General features: G+C 37.4%; 1 pseudogene; it reads left to right on the top strand.

Moving 5' to 3' along the window:
* The first annotated feature begins 17,519 nt into the window (after window positions 1-17,519).
* On the top strand, window positions 17,520-19,262 carry LOC129508664 (tigger transposable element-derived protein 1-like; annotated as a pseudogene).
* The last annotated feature ends 5,471 nt before the right edge of the window (window positions 19,263-24,733 follow it).

Below are 24,733 nucleotides of genomic sequence, written 5' to 3'. Positions count from 1 at the left end.
ATTTCTTATGAGTTAGCTTAGTGTGGCCTGCCCAACTAGTATTTGCTATCACAAGAAATTTATTAATTTTGAAAAGCATGTAATTAATTTTATCTTTGAAAACATGGAACTTAGGACAAGGATTAAAAATTATTTTAACATTTTTTTCTAACTTTCACAAAAGATAAACTCGTACCTTTTACAACAAGAGTAGTAAATATTTTGATTTATTATGATTATCTGCAGAAACTTCAAAATATTCAATTTTTTTAAATTTTTATTTATGATAGTCAGAGAGAGAGAGAGAGAGAGAGAGAGAGGCAGAGACACAGGCAGAGGGAGAAGCAGGCTCCATGCACCGGGAGCCCCACGTGGGATTCGATCCCGGGTCTCCAGGATCGCGCCCTGGGCCAAAGGCAGGTGCCAAACCGCTGCGCCACCCAGGGATCCCAAAATATTCAATAATTTAAAAGAGGTTTGAAATAGACCAAAACAATACCATTTCAAAGAAAACATTTAGAACATGCTTTACTTAAATTTTTTTTTTAATTTATCTATTCATGAGAGACACAGAGAGGCAGAGACACAGGCAGATGGAGAAGCAGGCTCCCTGTGGGGAACCTGATGCGGGACTCAATCCCAGGCCCTGGAATCATGACCCCAGCCGAAGGTGGACACTCAACCACTGAGCCAACCAGTGCCCCATTAGAACATGCTTTAAAAAGCAAAGTGTTGATAGTGGTTTTTTAAAATTTATTTTTAAAATATGTCTTATTCAGAGGAACACTCACATTATATGAACTTTATTTTAAGATTTTCTTTATTTACTTATTTTGAGAGAGAGAGAGAGCACAAGCAGGGGGAATAGCGGAGGGAGGGAGAGAAGCAGACTCTCCCCTGAGCAGGAAGCCAGATATGGGTCTTGATCCCAAGATCCTGAGATCATGACCTGAGCTGAGGGCAGACACTGAAACAATTGAGCCACTCAGGTGCCCCTATATTAACTTTTATTTTCTTCTCAAACCATTCTCCCAGTTTATCAGCTTTGTAAATGGCTCCAGTTCCATCTAATTATTCCAACCTAAAATTTGGTGGTCATTCTTGATTTTTCCTTTTCTCCCCTCTTCTGTATGCAAATCATTAACAAAGTCTATTGGTTCTGCCACCAAAATGTATCTCCATCTCCTCTGCCACCACTGTGGTTCAAGCCACTGGCTGTCACCAACAGACAGCTTCCTTTCTGCTTTCTTTGCCCAAGCTGTTAAGCCACTACGAGCCCTCAATTCTGTGAGGCCTGAAAGACCGACTCCATTTTAAATATATTCTACCTAGAGCCCTTAAGAAGGGCTCTTTTACCTCAGGTAAAAACTTTGTACAAATTTGAGCGAATCTAAAAAAGTTCACATGCCGAAAAGAACCATGACACACTGTGATCCTAGGAAAATCACATAGCCATCCAATCAGTGTTTCAAGGAAAATGAATTTGATGTTGCTGTCTTTCTATTACAGCAGATGTTACTGACAATGTTATGTTCTTCTCTTTGTTGGATTCTAAATGATCAGAACTGCCAAAATGGGGTTATTTGTACTACTGAAAGAACACTGAGCCTTGAAAGTATTTCTCTTATGGCAATAATACTTTTTGTTATACTGTGAATGCAGCTTCTGCAAATAATTGAAAATTTCATTTTATTGTAATCAAACAGTTTAGCCTCTTTGCAATTTATTTTGTTGGAGAACATCTAACAACCCTCTGCATTACAGTGATTGAGATAGAAACAGCAACATTTTATTCCTTTCCTTAAAGAGGGGTAATTTCTCCCATAAAATTTACCAAGTACATTATAGGACAGGCCAATCTATTAAATTTTCCTGGAAATTTTTTTTAGCCTTATTTAGCAGGTCAACCTTCAGCTTGGAAATAAATAACATTTGTTATTTCATTGCCTGATCTAACAGAGAGACTGAGAATCATATTTGAAAGGATTGGAATGAAGTGTCTCTATCATCTTCAATTTTCTTTTGTCTCTCAGGGTCTTCTGATTCTAGTTATTTTTCAGCATGTTCTTTCATTCAATATCCTCCTTCATTCTTTGTTAGCACAAAGAAGGAACATTATATGCATATATAACTATCTGAAAAGAATATTTAAGCATCATGGTTAATGCATAGAGGATTTTGTTTCCAAATTTAAATTAATTTGTTTTCCAATATTTGTGTAAAACTAAAAAGAAAAAAAACCCTTTTATTCTTATTCCAAAAATTTTCCCCCAACATTGGATTGAGGATATAGAAAACAATTGTCCAAAGTATGGTAGCCTACATTATAAATAGGAGTCCTGCCTTAGATACTTCCTCCCTATCTTAGTATGTTTTTCATTATATTGTTTACCATTTTTTGAACATACCCTCTATGTCAGTTGCTAAATTGGGCACTTTCTGTGGTTTCTCATTTAATTTATTTATTCTTTATATCAACTCTGTAAGGAAGGTATTATGATCCTGTTTTACAGTTGAGAGAACTGAAGTCAGTAATGTTAAGTACCTACCTAAATTCACAGAGCCAGGATATTATAGTAAAGTTACTAACCCAGTTTTTTCCAGGCTCAAAGTATGTATGTATGTTTTTTATTTTTTATTTTTTTTAAATTTTATTTATTTATGATACTCATCACAGAGAGAGAGAGAGAGAGAGGCAGAGACATAGGCAGAGGGAGAAGCAGGCTTCATGCACCGGGAGCCCCACGTGGGATTCGATCCCGGGTCTCCAGGATCGCGCCCTGGGCCAAAGGCAGGCGCCAGACCGCTGCGCCACCCAGGGATCCCTTGTATGTATGTTTTTTAAAAGATTTTATTTATTTATTCATGAGAGACGCAGAGAGAGAGACAGAGACACAGGCAGAGGGAGAAGCAGGCTCCCCGTGGGGAGCTGGATGTGGGACTGGATCCTGGACTCTGGGATCATGACCTGAGCTGAAGGCAGACGCTCAACCACAGAGCCACCCAGGTGCCCCTGTTTGTTTGTTTGTTTTTAACCTATTTTTTATGCCTTTTCCCCAAGATATTTTCAAGTAGATAATCTCATAAAAATCTTACAAGCTTCAAGTGTTTGAGAGATTTTGAATTTTTGGCATTTTCTGTCCATTTCAATAAGCTGCTAATTTAAGAAGAAACATGCAAAGAAACATGGAGGATGTATGTGGACAAGTTCAGAAAATACTCACTAGATTGCCTTTTACAATACACAAACAAAACATACAAAGCATTTCTCAAAATTACTCTGAGAAATTAAGTACCCTTTCTGGTAGTAAAAAAAAAAAAAGTCCATACCCACTGTTTACATTCTGTGTCTGTGATAATTGATATAAGAGCTGCAATCTGGTAAAAGTTTTATTTTTATAGTGTGAAATAAGAGTCTAGATCTCTAAGAGCCAGAGAAGCCTCAAGTGCCATTAGTCCTCTACTCAAACTCTCAGGGAAAACTATGAAGTTTAGGCTACAAGTAGCACCTCACGACCACAACATGACTAAATGCCAAAGGACAGATGAGTGCATATGAGATAAGGGGACCATGTGTTAGGCCCATAAGGTGCTGTACCAATGGATGACCACGTCAGTTTACAACTGCAGCTATTACCATACAGATATGTGATTAGCAATAGTTAATTCATTATTTTATTTGAAGGGCTTTCCTATTAAATTCTGTTATTTTCCAGGAGGCTTGATTTATTTATTTAAGAAATATTGGTTATTAGATTAAAGTTTCACTGGAGACTGAAATATTGTCCATTTAAATTGTGGCCAGAATTACGGAAATGTATAACTTAGTTTTTTATCCCTTATTTTATCCCCAGGGAAAATGTCTAGATTAAACTTAGGATTGATCACCAAATTTATCTTTTCTTCCCCATTATATTAGCTGTAATATTCAGTCTCAACCAAAACGAAACATTTGGAAATTAAGCGCCACACAAATTAAAGGGAAATTAATTTTGTCCTGATTGTAAGACAACTTAAATTTAGAATTTTAAATCATGCATTCTATAGGCAAGATCTAAAGACCTTCTAATAACTATTTGGTGTTTCTAATAACAGTGAAATAAAAAATACTCCATCTAAGTAATAAGGGGAAAAAATCCTTGCAAAATGATAGGCTTTGAAGAAGTTAGAGGACATTAGAGGAAAAAACATACCGGCTTAAAAATAATAGTTGGAACATTATTAAAGCTATTGAATGAGGATTTAGGTTTCCCTTCTTCCTCCCACCAAACACAGCAGTGCTATTAAGGGAAGTAACACCTATTTAAAGGATGTTAAGAAAGTAAAATTTTGTTTTGTTTCACACCACTAGTCTAACATTATAGCTTGAGTTCGGTCAGATGACACCTTTTGTAATTACGGTGGCAGATGCTGGTCTGTATAGAGTCCCAAGAGAATTCCAGGCTCTGGGCTTAAAGTATTGGTTTCTCTTTGATATGGATGGCTCAAGAATCCTCCTCCCCTTCCCAAAACCTTTATTTCACTGTTCCCCTTCCCAAACTCAGGTTCTGCAAAAACATTTCATTACTATTTGTTTATATACTCTTAAAACCGTATCTTATTTCTGCTAATTTCCTGAGGAGATAGTGGGGACAGGGGTTCTGGTAACATCTGAAGAGAACAGAAATAAAATAGTGTTTGGTTCTGTTAAACATTAAATCTAAATTATTGTCAGTTTTTATAACTAAGTCATTGTGACTTATCACTAAATTTGTTTTCTATTTGGAATTCTCTGCCATATGAATGGCTGTATTATTGAAGCTGATCAGTGTCTAACAGAGCATAGAAAACAAGTACAAGATGTTCGATTTAATTAAGATGCTTTTAAAAAAAGATTTTATTTATTCATGAGAGACACAGAGAAAGAGAGAGAGAGACTAACATAAGCAGAAGGAGAAGCAGGCTCCATGCAGGGACCCCGATGTGGGACTTGATCCCAGGACTCCAGGATCATGCTCTGAGCTGTAGGCAGATGCTCAACCGCTGAGCCACCCAGGCATCCCTAATTAAGATGCTTTATAGTGCATTAACAGGGCACTATATATATATATATATATATATATATATATATATATATATATAACAGTACTATATATATATAACAGTACCTTTCAAATCCACCGTAATCAAAGACAGAAGAGGATTCATTTGGTGCTACTACTTTACCACATTAGACTGCCTTGACTTCCAATGTTTACAAAGAGACGACTTTCCACCCTTCTAGATGCCACATTTTGCCCATCTGCATCTTTACCACAGTGCTTCAAAAATAAAATACAATTTGGCAGCTCAAGAAAGTTGATCTTATTTGAGTATTTGAAAGAGATTTTTATAATGATATAAGTGACCTGGGAGATGGACGGGTATGGCAGACACAGGCTATTTTTTTGCCTGCTCTGAATCATTTCCCCTTCTTCAGGTAACGATGTCTGGATTTTCCTATTGGAAAAGCATCCCAGTGCCATTCTCAGTGGGTGTAGTTTTCATCCACGGGAGACCATCTCCCCACATCAAGGCTTGATCATGTGACCCAGACTTAATTAATAAGAGGTGTTGTGACTGATTCAGTGGTGAATATGTGACTCTCTCCAATGAGAGTCAACCTTGGGTTTTTTTCTAGAACGATGGAGAATAATATGCATTCTTTCTGCTGAGTTTACCAAGCTGTTCAGATTTAAGTTCCAAGTTTTTACTGGCCATGTGTGTTAATACATGTGAAGAATCTGCCTGGACTCATTCTCTCAGAGGAAAGCAGGATCAAGAGATGGTGAGAGACCTATTCGTGATGATGTTATTCAAACACCCAGGTTCAAATGTGCTTCTAAATCCTACTCTACCCATAGATTCTTTATTTACATTAGGCAAAATAATCTCTTTTTTGTTAGCTAATTTCAATTGGGGTTCTGTCTTTTGCAGCCAAAATAATTATAACTAATGCAGAGAATAAAGGTAGAGGGGATCAGAAGTACATGATAGAATTAACCTGTTCTCCAGAAAATGGTAGACTGCTTGGAAAGGAGTCACAAAAATGAAGCAGATTATTAAATGCCAAGTTATATGACGCTAACTCCAAAGCTTTAGCAAATGCAAAGATCCAACTTTCCCTGATGTATCTGGCTGGGAGAGAAGAGAATGGAGAAAGTAGAACCTTAATCTTAGAGGGCAGGTAGGAATTTATTTATTTATTTTTTAAAGATTTATTTATTTATTCATGATAGAGAGAGAGAGAGGCAGAGAGACAGGCAGAGGGAGAAGCAGGTTCCATGCAAGGAGGCTGCCACGGGACCCGATCCCGGGACTCCAGGATCACGCCCTGGGTCAAAGGCAGGGGCCGAACCGCTGAGCCACCCAGGGATTCCCCGGCAGGCAGGAATTTAAATAAGGGAAAATGTCCAGGGAAGGAATCCCAGCTAGGAAAAGCCTGAAAGCAAAACACTGAAATGCAAATATGCATGTTGAGAGTAGGGTATAATGAAGAGATCAGCTACGTTGGAGTGGAGGTGTAGTGTTAGAGGTCATTGAAAGTAAAACTGCAGAAGTGAATGGGACCAGGTCTTGGAGGCCTTGAATGTCAAGCAGACAATTTCTAGTTTTTTAGGGCAGGCATTAAAAACGACTGCAGGGCAGCCCTGGTGCCGCAGCGGTTTAGCGCCGCCTGCAGCCAAGGGCGTCATCCTGGAGACCGTGGATCGAGTCCCACGTCAGGCGCTCTGCATGGAGCCTGCTTCTCCTTCTGCCTGTGTTTCTGCCCCTCTCTCTCTCTGCATCTCTATAAATAAATAAAGTTTTTTTTTAAAAAAAATAACGACTGCATAAATTTGAAGCAGTGATTGAATATTAAGGAGAAACATTTATCTGTTGTGAATGATGGGTAGATTGGGAGTATGGGAGAGATTGAGGTCAGTGTTACTAGTGATGTAGCCACTATTGTGGTTAAACAATAGATTTGCGCACTTATTTTATAAGGATATATTTCACCTCCTTGATTAAATTTATTCCTAGGTATTTTATTATTTTGTAAATGGGACTATTTTCTTAATTTCTTTTTCTGGTAGTTCATTATTGATATATAAAAATGTGACAGACCTTTGTGCATTGAGTTTGTGTCCTGCAACTTTATTGAATTTATTTTTTAGTTGTAACACTTTTTTGATGGGGTCTTCAGGGTTTTCTCTGTATAGTACCATGTCATTTGTAAATAGTAATGGTTTTACTTCTTTTCTTCCAGTTTGAATGCTCTTTATTTCTTTTCTTTTCTTTCTTTTCTTTTCTTTTCTTTTCTTTTCTTTTCTTTCTTTCTTTCTTTCTTTCTTTCTTTCTTTTTTTGCCTAATTGCTCTAGCTAGGACTTCCAATACTACATTGAAAAAAAGTGGCAAGAGTGGGCATCTTTGTCTTATTCCTGATTTAGAAGAAGAGCTTTTAGCTTTTCACTACTGACTATGATGTTAGCTATGAGCTTTTCTCTTATTTATATTAAAAAATAACTTAGGTTCACAAGGATGATGAAATGATGAACAGTAAAGTGTAATTAAATTCTTTTTAAAGTCTGTAGTCAATGATATATAGCAACTACACATTTAAAAAACCAATGGAAATGAAATATAATGTTAGAAAACATGAGCACATCAGGCATTTGTACCAAGATCAGAATGTTCTAAGGCTTATTAACTAGTTGGCTTTTTAAAAATATATAAAGTACAAATCAAAATGATTTACTTGGCTTCCAGTCTCCCTATATCAGCCAGTTAAAACCATAGTGCTTGTGAAGAATTTCCAACAGAAGAAAAGCAAAAGCAAATTAGTAAATTTTTAAGAGCAGGTTTGATTGTTGTCTCTGAAAGATCTCCTATTCATCCTTGCCTTTCCATTTTCACCAACCTGTTGAAGTTCAGATCCTTAAACCACTGCCCTGGGTTGTTGAATTGGGTTCCTTCTTATTTCCTTGTCTTCTTTTTTTCTCTTTCCAATCTAACTCATGTACCGCTGCCAGATAATCTTCCTAAATTGCAGCTTAGATCATATCAATTCCCTACTCCAAAAACTTTGCAATTTCCCATTGTTTTCCAAAAGCTTTAATGGGATATTCAAGGTCATCCAAAGGTCTGTCCTCAATTTCCCTCCCCAGCTTAATTTCTCAGCACATCCTGCTTAGACAGCATACTCCATCAAATCAGACTGTGTCTTCCTTTCTGGACAACAGCACAGCTTTTCTGCTTGTCTACTTTTACTCACAGAATCCTTTTACCCGGGATACCTGCCATGCTCATCTCTACCTGCTAAAATCTCTGCATTTCCTTTCAGACCTAACATGAAACCTTTACGAAAAACTATTTATCCCCCTTTGCCCTCCTCAGGGTTCCCTAGTTTTCTGTTTTAACCTCTCAGGGTACACTTCACACCATCTCATACATTATAGCTGAGTATCTTTCTTCCCCCAACTTGACAATAAGCAATTTGAAGGACCAAATCTTATTCATTTTTTACCCTTTGTAGCACCGGGATAAAGTTTACTTTTACTTTTGTCAATATCATATATGCATATAGTTGAAGGAGTCAATAGTTTCATAAAGCTTATTAGGAAAAATAGTTATCTACCATTACTTCTCTTATCCATTAATTTTGCTACTTACCTTTATTTATCTAAATAATACAGTTGTACTACTATTTTATGATTTTTCAGTTTTAGACATTATGAATGGAACTCCATTGTGAAAGACAATGATTTAGCTCTCTTTCACACAGTCCTCCATTTTCTCACATCATCTTCACCTAAATCTCCCCCCTCCTAGTATAGTGATATTGTAATTTTTGTTAGATCATATTATACATGCATACATATATAATATATGATATATTATGCAAATATTATTCACAGTCAAGCTGTGTAGGAAACTGATTACTTTTTCTTTTCTGTATGACTCTTTGGTTTCTTTAGGATTAATCATTGCATAATTTCTTTTGTTCTTTATATATTTTCAATGCCAAAGTCTTCCTAATTATCTAAATCTTTCAAACACATTCACATGTACCAAAAATTCCATCAGTTTTCTCTTCTTAAGAAGCTATTCCTGAGCTTTCTGGCTTGTTCCAAACTGGACTAATTGCTATCCATGCTTGGCAGGTAGGCATTATCTTGGGATATTTCTTCATCATCATTGTCAGGATTCTGTTGGCCTGCCTCTTGATTGTGTTAGGTCCTTTGTTTCTTGTATTCCATATCTTGCTTGTTTGTGATTTATCTTTTTATTTTAATGAAGTATATTTTCTGTTTCCTGATAAAGAATGTATGGAAGGTAAATCTTTGAGACTTTACTTGAGTGACAATGTCTTTATTTGATCTTCCCATTTGGAAGATTGTTTGGATTGATAGTTTAGCTGGGTCTAGAATTATCACATGGAGACAATTTTCCTTTAAAAATTTGAAGGCATTTCTTCATTGTCTTCAGATTTCAGCATTGCTATTGAGAAGTTTAAATCTCTTCTGATTCTTGATCTTTGCATAAACCTGTTTTTTCTCTCCAATAGCTTGTAGAATCCTCTCTTTATGACTAATTTTCTTTTTCTTTTTTTTAAAGATATTTTTTTAAATTTTCATTTATTTATGATAGTCACAGAGAAAGAGAGAGAGAGAGAGAGAGAGAGAGAGAGAGAGAGAGAGAGAGAGACATAGGCAGAGGAGAAGCAGGCTCCATGCACGGGGAGCCTGACGTGGGATTCAATCCCGGGTCTCCAGGATTGTGCCCTGGGCCAAAGGCAGGCGCTAAACCGCTGCACCACCCAGGGATCCCATGACTAATTTTCAATGATATGTTTTGGGGTGAGAGAATTCTTGTTCATAGTATTGGGCCTTTTCAATTAAAAATGTGGGGATCCACATTTAAATGTGGCTATCTCTTCCTAGCTTTGTTCCTGTTGTCTCAGTTCTGGCTCCTTTCCGTACCTATGGATTTTTTTTTCTAAAAAAATCTTTTTATTGTTTCTTAAAAAGGCAGATTTATTTATTTATTTATTTATTTATTTATTTATTTATTTATTTATGAGAGAGAGAGGAAGCACAGGGAGGGGCAGAGAGAAACTTTAGCAGACTCCTCCCTGAGCTCAGAGCCCGGTGCCGGGCTCAACACAGGGCCCAGTCTCAGGACCCCAAGATCATGACCTGAGCCACAACCAAGAGTCAGACTCTTAATGAGCTGCACCATTCAGGGGCTCCCCTTTATTGTTTTCTTAGCAGAGTTTTAATAGGATGCAAAAGTAAATAAATGAGTTGAATTTGTTATTTTTGTCCATAAATTGACTTTACTTGAAATGTTCTATTCTGTCTAAAACTATATTATTTTTGTTTTGTTTCTGTACACAACTAAGTGTTGAATTTGGGATTATTTGTCAGCAGTGACCATTCTTAAGTTTATATTATAGTATAAACTCCTTATCTAACTGCCTTTTAGTTTGGGTTTAGTCAGGTATTTGTGGAGCAAACTGCAATATAGAGGGGAAACACATATCTGGCCCTGGCCCTAAATATATCTTTCTAGACTTCCTTAACCTCCAAACTCTAGGATGCTTCTGAGAAAAAGGTGATCTATTCAGGTATGGCTCTAACTGTTGCAAATAAGGAGCTAGTTGTCTGGACTTCATTGTTTTAGTTAAAATCTCATGGATCAGTGGTTATAGCTGTAGAGTGGGAAGAGGGAATGAGAAACTATTTGCTTGGCATTTCCCATCCTTATATGCTTTTTTGGAAGGGTGGTGGTTATGAATATATACTGCATATATAAAATTTATGTATTATACTTCCTCCAGATCATTTATTCATTCATAAATATCTTTCAGAGCCAACTGTGTGCCAGGAACTTGGGAACAAAAGAGACAAAAATCTCTATTACTCTATGTTTAATTTTCTGAAGAATTACCAGCTTGTTTTTTCAAAGTGGCTATACCATTTTACATTCCCATCAGTAGTGTATGAAAGTTTTAATTTCTTCATTCTCACCAACATTTGTTATTATTTATCTTTTAATTATAGCCGTGTTAATGGATATGAAGTAGTATCTTATTTGATTTGCAGTTTTCTGATGGTTAATGATGTCAAACATCTTTTCATGTGCTTATTGGCTATTTGTAAATCTTCCCTGGAGAAATTCTTGTTCAGATCACTAGCCCCTCCCCCCTTTTTAAAGATCTAGCTAGTCATTTTAGAGAGAAAGAGAGAGACAGACAGACAGAGAGTGCACATGGTTGGGAAAGGAAAGTCCCAAGCAGACTCCACACTAAGTCCAAAGTGCAATGCAGGCTGTCTCAACCCCAAAATCATGATCTGAGCCAAAGCCAAGAATTGGATGCTTTAATTCAGGCACCCCCAGCCCACTTTTCAATCGGTTATTTATCTTTTTATTACTGAGTTTTAAGAATTTGTATATTCTAGATAAAGTACCTTATCAGATATGTAATTTATACATAATCTTCCCCATTCTGTGGGTTGTCTTTCCACTTACTTGATTTTGTTTTTATTAGAGACACAGAAAGAGGAGGGGGGAGAGAGAGAGAGAGAGAGAGAGAGAGAAGCAGGCTCCATGCTGGGAGCCTGACATGGGACTTGATCCCTGGTCTTCAGGATCACACCCTGGGCCGAAGGCAATGCTAAACCGCTAAGCCACCAGGGCCGCCCGAAACATGGAAGTTTTTAATTTTGATGAATTCCAATTTATTTACTTGTGTTTTGTTTGTTTGTTTTTGTTTTTGTTTTGTTTTGTTTTGGTTACTTATGTTTTAGTGTAATCTACCCCCATTTTAAAGGCAGGAAAATTGAGTTCAATTTGCCTAATGTCATAGAATGAGTAAGTAGAAAAGCTGGAATTCAAACTCAGAAAGGTTAGTTTCAAATTCCATGCACTTAACTGCTTCATTATGTTGCCTCCTAGGGGTCTGATTTTTCTTAATCTATTTTGTAATTTTAGAGGTAATCACTTTAACTAGAATTTTAAAGTTCCATTTGTATCTTGTAGATACATACTGAACAGAAGGCAACATGTATGAAATAACAAGGCATTCTTGCTTTATGTTTATCTCTTCAAATTGTTTCTACCAAAGAGCAACTTAATTCTCATCATAGTTTGTGATAAGAGTAAAATAAAATGTCATCAGTGCTGAATATTTCAACTTGCTATAATTTACAAATTGTTTGTAATATAGATAGATAAACATGACCCAGCTTGACTTATTTGTCTAGGCTTATCTCTCTCTACCCTCTAACCACATTAATTGCCTTCTCTATTCCTAGAATATTCTGTTCCTATCACCTTTACTTCTAACTCTTAAATACTTTAGATCTTGGCTTAAATTACCAAATTTTAAAGAAATTTGTCACTGTTTCTCCAAAATAAATTAGACTTCCCTGATATGTGCTTTCATACCTCTATCTATTTTTTCTTTGATGACACATACTGTAGTTGTAATCATGTTGTTCTTTATATGTCTGTCTCCACCAACACATTGAAACTTGACAGGCATTTTGGTTACTTATGCACCACTTTATCCTCAGCACCCAACAAAGATCCTAGCACATAGTGACCACTTTATTTTACGTTTTTTTTTTTAAGATTTTATTTATGTATTCATGAGAGACACAGAGAGAGGCAGAGACAGAAGCAGAGGGAGAAGCAGGCTCCCCGTGGGGAACTCAATGTGGGACTTGATATCGGGACCCCGGGGTCACGCCCTAAGCTGACCCTGAGCTGAAGGCAGGCACTCAACTGCTGAGCCACCCAGGTGTCCCTGTTTTACTTTTTAATAAACTATATCATATAACTAATAACTTTAGAACTAATAAACCAAATTATTGGCCTTACTCTGCTAACTGGGAAATGGAAAATTGACCACTAAAATAATAGTATATTATTAAATTTTAATTTTTAAAAAAAGGTAGTTTTTAGAAAACGTAATAATTCAGTGATTGAAAGTGTGTTTGTTTATTAGTATTCTGTCTTATAATAATCAAGAATTGGGGTGTCTCAAAGAATTAACAAAATGATACTGCCTGAAACTAGACTGGACAGCCTAACTTCTTTGCCTCCAGTCCTGTCCCTCCTGTAGGGTTCACCTCTGTCCCATTTTCTTCATGAAGTCTTCTTTTATGTCTGAAATTCCCAGTGACTCTTACCCTTTCACCGAATTTCTACTACAGTTAAAGTCCAAGGCCTTCAGGTCAGCACTGGATCATATATATCGCCTTGTATTGTTCACAGTTGTTTTCAATGTTAGCCTTATCTTACCTTATTAGATTGTAAATCCCTCAAGGGGAAGAACCATATCTTTGCACATCTTCTACAGACCTCACAGTGCCTACAGCAGTGCTGAAAACATGGCACCTGCACAATCAACATGCATTGATTTGTTTGTAGGCCAAAACCATGAGTTAATCTGACAATATTGGTCCATATCAACCAAAGATGTATATATAACACAAATTGGAATTCCTAGGAACAGTAAGAGATCCCACTTTATGGGTACTGGGTTTGTTTAAACCTTTTTAGTACAGGGCTTACTCCTTAACCAAAGTCAGCCTGGGTCATCAGTGATAGGGAGGGAGAAAAGTTTCCTTTCTTCCTTTTCAGCATCTCTCAGATCTTGCCATAAAACAGGGTAAAACATAATTAGAACTATCTGTACTCTGGGATCAGCTTTTCTTTGAGGAAGACAATTTAACTTGAGTGTTAAAAAGCAGCTGCTTTGTATTTTAGGAGCATGTGCCTAATCAATCTGAGGCCAAACAGTAGAATAAAATCAGGCTTCCATTTTATTATTGAGTAAGCCCATCTGATCTCCCAACAGATTTGGAGCATGACTCGTACTTGTCCTGCTGATTTGACGAGTTTCTCACTGATCCACTGGAATGTTGACAGGGTCAAGCAGTGTCCCTTGAGCAAGGGCAGCCCAGCTTACTGTGGACCCCTAGATAAGACTGCCAAGAAGGTATTGCTAGCCATACAAGCTGAGAGAGGAATTCTGCATTGAAGGTAGAAGATCAAAGGTGGGGCTCCTTTCTTATTTCCCCTGTTCCATCCAATTGGTCATTTGTGAGGCATCCAAAAGTATTTCTTGAGAATCTATGATGTGTCAAAAGTGACTGGTAAGAAAAGTAAGAATTAGTTTTAGCAGTCTAGGAGCCTGCAATATGTTTAGAGAGATAAGATATACACATGGGGCATGTAAGTAACAATAGAAGACAGAATTTGATTACATATTGATTGGAGAAGGGCAAAATCACTGTGAATGGGGGTTGTCAAGGAAGACTTTGTTAGGTAGTGGAGACCCTGCTGAACCTTGAAAGAGTTATTTAGAGTAACATTTTCAGAGTCTAGAGTGCTAACCACTACATGATGATATAGTGACCTTTTCATAGCTAGGTGATTAATAGATAACTTACCCTCCCAAATAATTTAATTTCCATCAGATGCCTATTACTTGATTTACATAAACTAATTTAAGTCAGGGAAGACTGAAGTGTGTAGTATTTTTCACTAAGAGTCTAGCTGCAGAAAGTTAGATTGTTTTTGCCTATGATCACTAATAGTTCAAAGTTTCAATAGGAAGAAATAATTGAAGTTGATTTAAAAAAAATACCATGTAGCTTACCTACCTACGAGTCTCTCTAAGTAAATAAAGAACTGTTTCTGTAAGCAAATCACTTTATTTCTGGGCTCTCACCTTCTATAAAAATGAGGACATTGGCCTGGAGCAGTGTTTCAAAGAGATTCTAGAAAATGTTAATAAATATTATAGAAACAAACAAACAAAAAAGAGGCTCCATGATAATGTAAATTACAAAAACATTAGATTAAACAAAGTTATATTGGGTTCTTATAGAATTTCCTACAGACTTTAACATGATTCTTTGAATTTGAGTTTTCAGGATGAAGTTAGAGCATATGCCATTTCCCCAACTTATTTGACTATTGAATAACTTCTTCATGAAACATCATATAAGATTGTATTCTGAGAACTAAATTCAGGAAATAAGAATGCCTTTTATGACTTAAAAGTGCCATATAATTCCACATTTGTACATCAAATGTACATTTAGATCTATATAAAACCTAATTATTTTGCTAGTCCTAATTTCACTTTGAATTGATAAGACCCATATGATTTTTAAGCATTGCAAACTTAAAAAACATGTTCAGTTTTTTTCCCTCAGGTAACCCAAACCAAATTGCAGTTACGGGTAAATCTGTATTATACTAGAACATGGAAACGGTGCCAGATACATAATTGAAGCTCAAGAATTGTTTTTGGTATTAATTTTATAGTTTCTTGATTCTCTAGTGCTTTCTCTAAGGATAGAGACTTATAGACTAGTTTTGTTCTTAAGTTTTTTCATTAAATGGGCTCTGTTTGATATATGGTAGAAAATTACCTGATTAAAACAATAGTTAAATCTAAGAAAAGCTACTTTTTTTTCTATTATGTAAGACATGGAGCTTTATTTATGACTTTCAATCTGATAACTGCTGGAGAGATTTTTTTTTTTAGAGATTGGAAGAAAAAAGTTGCCAAGTTACCTGTTTTTTTTTCCCCAAGAATCTGCAAACACTCACTTTTACATTAGAAAAAACTTACCCTGCATTGAGATGTCATAGCCTCTGAGATTTTGTAAGACTCCTGCTGATTGACCCTACCCTTGACCTTAGCTCCAAAGCCCAGCTCCCTTCTGACATGCTGGTGTAGAGAATTTATTTATTTTAACAGTAGGGAACCAGAATTCCAGAAATATTCTTACAAAAAGCTCCAAGATGCATTTACCAAATCTTCAACTCCACATGACTGAGAGGTCTCCACTAAAACACAAAGTGAATATAGTGAATAGTTGTTATGATGGGCTCCATGGATGTGGATCAGCTTTAAGAAGTAAGCTCTAGAAGGGTGTGAAAGAGCTCCACTAGAAATGGCCTTTTTGATCATCAAGGAAAAGTGAAAATAGGCATATTATAATAGCAGAGACTTTTTAATAAAAGGAGTAGTCTCATAAGTAATTTAAGTAATATTTACCAAAACACGGAGGCAGTTTCAAGGCCAATTCTCTATTTGATTTGCCTTCCTCTGTCAATTCACATTTTCTCCTGCAAATCCTGCTAATTTTACTATAGGATTATCAAGTGCAACTTACTACGCATTTTTTTTTTACTTAAAATAAAAAGTTACATTTCTTCATTTGGATAACATGCTCATTAAACATTTATACTTACAAAAAGTATAAAAAAGAAAGGTAAAAATTATCTGAATGATGCTATTCAAACATTGCTCCTATTAATAATTTAATAAATTGGAGAGCTTGGGTGGCTCGGTTGTTTAGGCATCCTACTCTTGGTTTCAGCTCAGGTCCTGGTCTTGGGGTTGTGAGATCAAGCACTGAGTTAGGTTCCTAGCTCAGCAGGGATCTGCTTGATATTCTCTCTATCTCTCCTTCTACCTCTTCCCCTGCTCACTTGTATACACATATGCTCTCTCTCAAATAAAAAAAAACTAAAAAATAATAATTTAGTAAATTTCTCTTAGCTTTTTTTGTTGGGGGCAGTCTCTTTTTATACATTTTACTGATTTTTATTTTTATTTAATTTTTTAAAGAAAGAGTGTTTTTTGGAGATTTTATTTATTTGAGAATAAATTTGAGAGGCAGGGGTGGAGGCACAGACAGAGAGAGAACGAGAGAAAGAGAATCTCAAGCAGACTCCCTGCTGAACACAGAGCCCAATGTGGGGCTTAATCTCATGACCCTGAAATCATGTCCTGAGTCAAAATCAAGAGTCAGCTGCTCAACCAATTGAGCCACTCAGATGCCTCTCTGTATCAAATTTTAAAAGGTGATCCCTTTGAATGCTTTTCAGAAGACAGGTATACCTTATTTTATTGAGCTTCACTTTATTGAGCTTTGCAGATACTGCATTCTTAACAGATTGAAGGTTTGTGACAACTTTGCATCAAGCAAATCTATCAGCATAATTTTTCCAACAACATTTGTTTACTTCATGCTTCTGTGTCACATTTTGGTAATTCTCATAATATTTCAAGCTGTCTCATTATTGTACTTGTTATGGTGATTTGTGATCTTTGATATTACTATTGTAATTGTTTTGGAATGTCACAAACTGTACCCATAAAAGATAGAGAATTTAATTGGTAAATATTTGTGCTCTGACTCCTCCACCCACTGGCCATTCCCCCATCTCTCTCCCTCTCCTTGTCTTCCCCATTCCTGAGACACAACAACACTGAAATTAGACCAACTAAGAGGCTCCTAGGTGGCTCAGTCGGTTCGGTGCCCAACTCATGGTTTCAGCTCAAGTCATGATCTCGGTTGTGGGATTTGGTCTGTGTTCAGGTGGGTGTGGTCTGCTTGTTCCTCTCCTTATGTATGCTCTTCCCTCTGCTTCCTTGCTTTCTCTCTAAAATGAGTAAATAAACATTTTTAAAAAAGAAATTAGACTAATTAATAATTACCTTAAGATGGCATCTAAGCGTTCAAGTGAAATGAAGAGCTGCATGTCTCTCATGTGAAATGAAGAATTAGAAATGATTAAGCTTAGTGAGGAAGGCATGTCAAAAGCCATGATAGGCTGAAAGCTAGGCCTCTTGTGCCAAATAGCAAGCCATGTTGTGAATGCAAAGGAAAAGGTCTTGAAGGAATTAAAAGCAGTAACCCAGTGAACACACCGGTGATAAGAAAGCAAAACAGCCTTATGGCTGAGATGGAGAAAGTTTGAGTGGTCTGGATAGAAGATCAAATGAGCCACAACATTTCCTTAAGCCAAAGCCTGATCCAGAGCAAGCCTCTTCGATTCTATGAAGGCTGAGAGAGGTGAGGATGCTGCAGGAGAAAAGTCTGAAGCTGGCAGAGGGTGGGTCATGAGGTTTGAGGAAAGAAGCCATCGCCATGATATCAAAGTACAAAGTGGAGCAGCAAGTGCTGATGGAGAAGCTGCAGCAAGTGATCCAGAAACTCTAGCTAAGGTCATTAACAAAGGTGCCTACACTGAACAATGGATTTTTTAATGTAGACGAAACAGCCTTCTGTTGGAAGAAAATGCCGTCTTGGCCTTTCACAGCTAGAGAGGAGAAGTCAATGCCTGGCTTCAAAGCTCCAGAGGATAGGCTGGCCCTCTTGTTAGGGGCTAATGCAGCTGGTGACTTTAAGTTGAAGCCACTGCTCCTTTGCCATCTGAAAGTCCTAGGGCCCTTAAGAATTATGCTCAATCTACTCTGTCTGTGCTCTATTAGTGGAACAACAAAGCCTAGATGACAGCACATCTGCTTATAAAATGGTTTAGTGGCCATTTTAAGGCTGCTGTTGAGACCTACTGCTGAGAAGAAAAGATTCCTTTCTAAGTATTACTGCTCATTGACAATGCACCTGATCACCCAAGAGCTCTGATGGCGATGTACAATGAGATGAATGTGGTTTTAATGCCTGCTAACATAACATCCATTCTGCAGCTCATGGATCAAGGAGTAGTTTTGACTTTCAACCTTATTATTGAAGAAATACATCTCATAAGGCTATAGCTGCCTTAGAGAGTGGTTCCTCTGATGGATCTGGGCAAAGTCCATGGAAATCTTCTGGAAAGGATTCACCATCCTAGATGCCATTAAGAACATTCATGACTCATGGGAAGAGGTCAAAATATCAACATTACCAGGAGCTTGGAAGAAGTTGATTCCAACCCTCATAGATAACTTACGGGTGTGCAAGACTTCGATGGAGGAAGTCCCTGCAAGATGTAATGGAAATAGCAAGAGAACTAGAATTAGAAGTAGAGCCTGAAGATATGACAGAATTGGTATAATCTCATGATAAAACTTTCACAGATGAGTTGCTTCTAGTGGATGAGTAAAGAATTTCTTGAGATCGAAACTACTCTTGGTTAAGATGCTGTGAAGATTATTGAAATGACAACAAAGAACTTAGAATATTCCAGAAAGTTAGTTGATAAAGCAATAACAGGGTTTGAGAAGACTGACTCCAATTTTGAAAGAAGTTCTACTGTGGGCAAAATGCTACCAAACAGTATCACATGCTACAGAGACATTGGTCATGAAAGGAAGAGTCACTCAATCCAGCAAACTTCACTATTGTCTTATTTTAAGAAATTGCCACATCCACCCCAACCTTCAGCAACCACCACTCTTGTTATTTAGCAGCCATCAACATGGAGGCAAAACTCTCTACCAGCAAAAATATTGACTGGCTGAAAGTTCTTTTTTTTAATAAATTTATTTTTTATTGGTGTTCAATTTACCAATATACAGAATAACACCCAGTGCTCATCCCGTCAAGTGCCCCCCTTAGTGCCCGTCACCCATTCACCCCCATCCTCCGCCCTCCTCCCCTTCCACCACCCCTATTTCGTTTCCCAGAGTTAGGAGTCTTTATGTTCTGTCTCCTTTTCTGATATGTCCCACACATTTCTTCTCTCTTCCCTTCTATTCCCTTTCACTATTATTTATATTCCCCAAATGAATGAGAACATATAATGTTTGTCCTTCTCCGATTGACTTACTTCACTCAGCATAATGATGGTTGGCATTTTTAGCAATAAAACATTTTAAAATTAAGATATTTACATTTTTTAGACATAATGCTGTTGCACACTTACAATATAGTGTAAATGTAACTTTCATATATACTGGGAAACAAAAAAATTATTTGACTGGTTTTATTGCAATATTTTCTTTATTGCTGTGGTCTGGAACCAAACCTGCAATATCTCCAAGGTATGCCAGTACAAATGGAGGCAGGGGGCATGGGCAGAGCAAGTGAGTGGAAACTAGAAGGCCATTGCAATTGTCCAGCAGTTTCAGAAGAAGGTGGTAAGAAGGCAGAGAGTGAAAGGTGGTCATATTGGGGATATTATTAAGGCAGAGTCAAGGGGCACCTGGGTGGCTCAGTCGGTCAAGTGTTTGCCTTTGGCTCGGGTCATGATCCCAGAGTCCTGGGATCAAGCCCCAATCAGGCTCCCTGCTCAGTGGGGAGCCTGCTTCTTCCTTGCTCTCTGCTGCTCTCCCTGCTTGTGTTCTCTTTCTCTTTGTCAAATAAATAAATAAAACAAACAAACAAATAAATAAATAAAATCTTTTTTAAAAAAGGCAGAGTCAAAAAGATGTCTTGACAGATTGAATGTGGGGTTTGCATGAATACAAGGATCAAGGATGACTCCAGATTTATCATGGAGTGATAGGAGTACTTTAAGTTCATAGAAAAATAAGCAAAGTGTTACAGCAACACATAGGACAAGCAATTACTTTTGACTGGGATTATCAGGGAGAGTAGATGAGCATTGAAGGGTGAAAAGCTTTGAATTCAACAGGCACCGCAGGTGCAGAATTTAGAAAAGCCTTCGCTCTCAAGGCAGTGAAAACACAGGGCTGGCACCTGAGTGAATGTTTTCCTTATCTTTTGCACCCTCGGGGCCTTGTTTGCCTCACCCTAGTCTCAGTTCTGGTACTCAAAGAAGAGGTTAGTGAACACTGAGGCTGGAGAAATGGCAGGAGCAAAGACAGGAGATAGAAGAGGCCCGTGAAAAGATTGCTGCAATTCTCTGGACAAGAGAAGTTAAAAGTGTTGGAATTCCAGAGAAGCTTCTAGGCTCTTAGGCCCAAGCATCTCCCTATCCTCTCTCTCTCTCTCTCTTTGGCAGGCCCCAAGGGCAGCCTTCTTGTCTTTCCTTTTTTATGTTGCTATTGCCTCTGCATCCTTTTGTTATTTTCTTTCACAAGACTGGCTGTAAAGATAAGTACACTTTCCATAAATTCCTTCTTCCTCAGATATCCAGAGGCAAGCAATCTGGTCCGTATGTTTCTTTTTTGGAATTTATCATTAAACACTAAAGAATCTTAATAAACATAGAGATGCTACAAAGTTAAGAAGTTCTTAAAGTCCAAAATATATAATGTGCTCTTACAATTTAATATAAAAAAAAAACAACCAAAACCCCAAACAATCTAATTTGAAGAAGGGCAGAGGATCTGAATGGACATTTTTCCAAAGAAGACATACAGATGGCCAACAGGTACATGAAAAAATGGTCAACATCTCTAATCATCAGGGAAGTGCAAATCAAAACCACAATGAGATATCACTTCACACCTGTCAGAATGGCTGTTATCAAAAAGACAAGAGATAACAAATGCAGGCATGGGTGTAGAGAAAAGGGAGCTCTCCTACACTATTGGTGGGAATGTAAGTTGGTGCAGCCACCATGGAGAACAGTATGGAGATTCCCCCAACAACTAAAAATAGAACTACCATATTATCTACTGATTCCACTTCTGGGTATTTGTCTTTAAAAAAAAATGAGAACACTACCTCAAAGATATATGCACTTCCATGTTCTTTGCGGGATTATTTTTCAATAGCCAAGGTATGGAAAGAAATCAAGTGTCCATCAAAAGATGAATGGATAAAGAAGATGTGATATATATAAACCATTGAATATTATTCAGCCATAAAAAGAATGAAATCTTGCCATTTGTGACAATAGGAATGGATCTTGAGGGCATCATGCTAAGTGAAAAAGGCAGACATAGAAAGACAAATACTGTATGGTCTCACTTATATGTGGAATCTGATCCCTCCACTTCCCCTCAAAACAAGCTCTAGAGACAGAGAACAAATTGGTGTTTGCCAGAGGTGGGGTGAGGGCAAGGGCAAAATAGATGAAGGGAATCAAATCTAAAATAAGACACGAGAATATAATGTATAGCATGACAACTATAGTTAATGATAATGTATTCCATATTTGAAATTTGCTGAGACTAGATTTAAAAGTTCTCATCATAAAAAAGTCTGTAATGATATGTAGTGACAGATATTAACCAGACTTACTGTGGTGATCATTTTGCAATATATATACAAATATCGAATCATTATGTTGTACATTTGAAACAAGTATTAGGTCTATCAATTATACTTCAATTTAAAAAGTTGTACTGGAGGGACTTCTGGGTGGTTCAATGATTGAGCATCTGCCTTCAGCTCAGGGCATGATCCTGGAGTCCCGGGATCGAGTCCCACATCGGGCTCCCTGCTTGGAGCCTGCTTCTCCCTCTGCCTGAATCTCTGCCTCTCTCTCTGTGTGTGTCTCTCATGAATAAATAAATGAAATCTTTTAAAAAAAAATAAAAGGTGTTATACTGGCAAAAGAAAGTCTGTAACAATCTTAGTTATAACTGCACCTGAGATGGTCATAGATGTGAAACATCTGGGGAAATCTCTGTATTAGCTTGCTCAGGCTGCCACAACAAAGAACCACAAATTAGGAAGCATAAAGAACAGAAATTTATTGTCTTAACAGTTCTACCAGAAATCCAAGATCAAAGTGTCAGGAAGGTTGGTTCCTTCCAAAAGCTGTTAGGAAAAATCTATTCTAGGACTCTCTCCTAGCTTCTGGTGGTTTGCTGGCAACTTTTGATGTTTTTTGGTTTGTAGATGTATTACCCAATCTCTACCTTTATCTTCATAAAGGTATTCATAAACCCATAAACCCATGAAGGTATTCATATGAACACCTTCATAAAGGTGTTCTCCCTGTATGCATGTGTGTGTCCAAATTTGTCTTTTGTATAAGGGCTTCAGTCATATTGAATTAGAAGCCTACTCTACTCCTGTCTGAACTCATCCTAACTTAACTAATTACATATGCAATGATCCTATTTTATTTTATTATTTATATTTTATTTTTTTCTGAATGATCCTATTTTAAAATAAGGTCACATTCTGAGGTATTGGGGGTTAGGACTTCAACATATGAATTTTGGGAGGACATAATTGAACCCATAACAACTTTCCTCTGCAATTTTTTATCCCTAAAGATAGATAACCAAAACACCTCTCCTTTAACATATAATCCTTAAGATCCTATCTGGCTAGTTTTGCACGCTTTCTTAAGGACAAAGAAAGCCACTGAAATGTTCTTAGAGGCAAAGTAGACTCTGGAGACAGACTGCCTGGCTTCACACATCTTGGCTACATATTAATAGTAGCACCAGGGGAAAAAAATCATTTAACTTGTGTCTTAATTTCCCTTTAGGTAAAATGAGGATAATAATAGTGCTTATCACATAAGTTTATAAGAATGAAATTAGTTAAAACATGTAAAGAGCTTAAGATTGCCTGGCATATCATGAGCACTGTATAAAATTGCCATACACATATTTTAAACAAGGGAGGAATATGATCAGAGTTCTATTTTTATTTTTTTAAAAGATTTTATTTATTTATTCATGAGAGACACAGAGAGAGGCAGAGACATAGGCAGAGGGAGAAGCAGGCTCCCCACGCAGAGCCGGATGTGGCACTGGATCCCAGGACCCCGGGATCACGACATGAACCAAAGGTAGACACTCAACCACTGAGCCACCCAGGTGCCCCAGAGTTCTATTTTTAAAGACCATTCTGATAAGTGTGGGGAAGACTGGATTACAAGCAGGCCTTGTATATGCAAAGCCAGCCAAGCAACTTATAGAATGGTCCAGGAGAAGGATACTGCTGACTCCTAGACCGAAATGGGTACCTGAGGATGAAAATAGACTGATTCAAAAGTTATCTCATAGTAAAACAGAAAAGAGTTTTAAAAATCCTATCAGAATAGAATATTAGGATTCCAATTTCCACATCCTTGCCAACACTTGTTTTTTTTTTTTTCTGTGTTTTTTACAGTAGCCATCCTAAATGAATGTGAGGTAATTTCTCATTGAGGTACTGATTTGCATTCTTCTGATTATTAGTGATGTTGAGTGTGCTTGTTGCCCATTTGTATATTTACTTTGAGAAATGTCTATTCAAGTTCTTTGCCTATTTTTAATTTATTTTATTTTATTTTTCTTATTAAACATTTGTTTTAATGGGTCTCAAAATTCTGTGACAGATTTTTGGTCGTTTCCATTAAAAAGTACTGATTTTACAAACTAATAACTTAAAACTGCCACACGCACACACAAAAAAATGGTCCACAAAACATTCTCCTTTCCTTCTAAAGGTTTTACGATGCATTGTTATCATTAACCAGTCTTTTACTATTAAACTTAAATGGCCAATTGACACAAACAGTTCTGAGACCGTTCTTCCACCACTGATTAAAACTGGGGGGGATCCCTGGGTGGCTCAGCGGTTTAGCGCCTGCCTTCGGCCCAGGGTGTGATACTGGAGACCCGGGATCGAGTCCCACATCGGGCTCCCTGCATGGAGCCTGCTTCTCCCTCTGCCTGTGTCTCTGCCTTTCTCTCTCTGTGTGTCTCTCATGAATAAATAAATAAAATCTTAAAAAAAAAAAGACTGGGGTGGCAGGTATTGGAGATAATATTCATTAAGCCTTCTGAGCTTCCTGGGCAGATTTGGTGACTTTGCCAGCTCCAGCTGCCTTCTTGTCCACTGCGTTGATGACACCCACAGCAACCGTCTGTCTCATGTCACGAACAGCAAAACGGCCCAGATGAGGACAGTCTGAGAAGCTCTCAACACACATAGGTTTGCCAGGAACCATATCAACAATGGCAGCATCCCCAGATTTCAAGAACTTGGGACCATCTTCCAGCTTTTTTCCAGAACAACAATCTATCTTCTCCTTCAGCTCAGCAAACTTGCAAGCAATGTGAGCTGTGTGACAATCCAGCACAGGTGCATATCCAGCACTGATTTGGCTTGGATGGTTCAAGATACTCACCTG

This window comes from Nyctereutes procyonoides, unplaced genomic scaffold (assembly GCF_905146905.1).
Source record: "Nyctereutes procyonoides isolate TBG_1078 unplaced genomic scaffold, NYPRO_anot_genome, whole genome shotgun sequence".
NCBI classification, from domain to species: Eukaryota; Metazoa; Chordata; class Mammalia; order Carnivora; family Canidae; genus Nyctereutes; species Nyctereutes procyonoides.
Note: the sequence above shows the minus strand (reverse complement) of the source record. Positions and strands in the feature narration are given on the sequence as shown.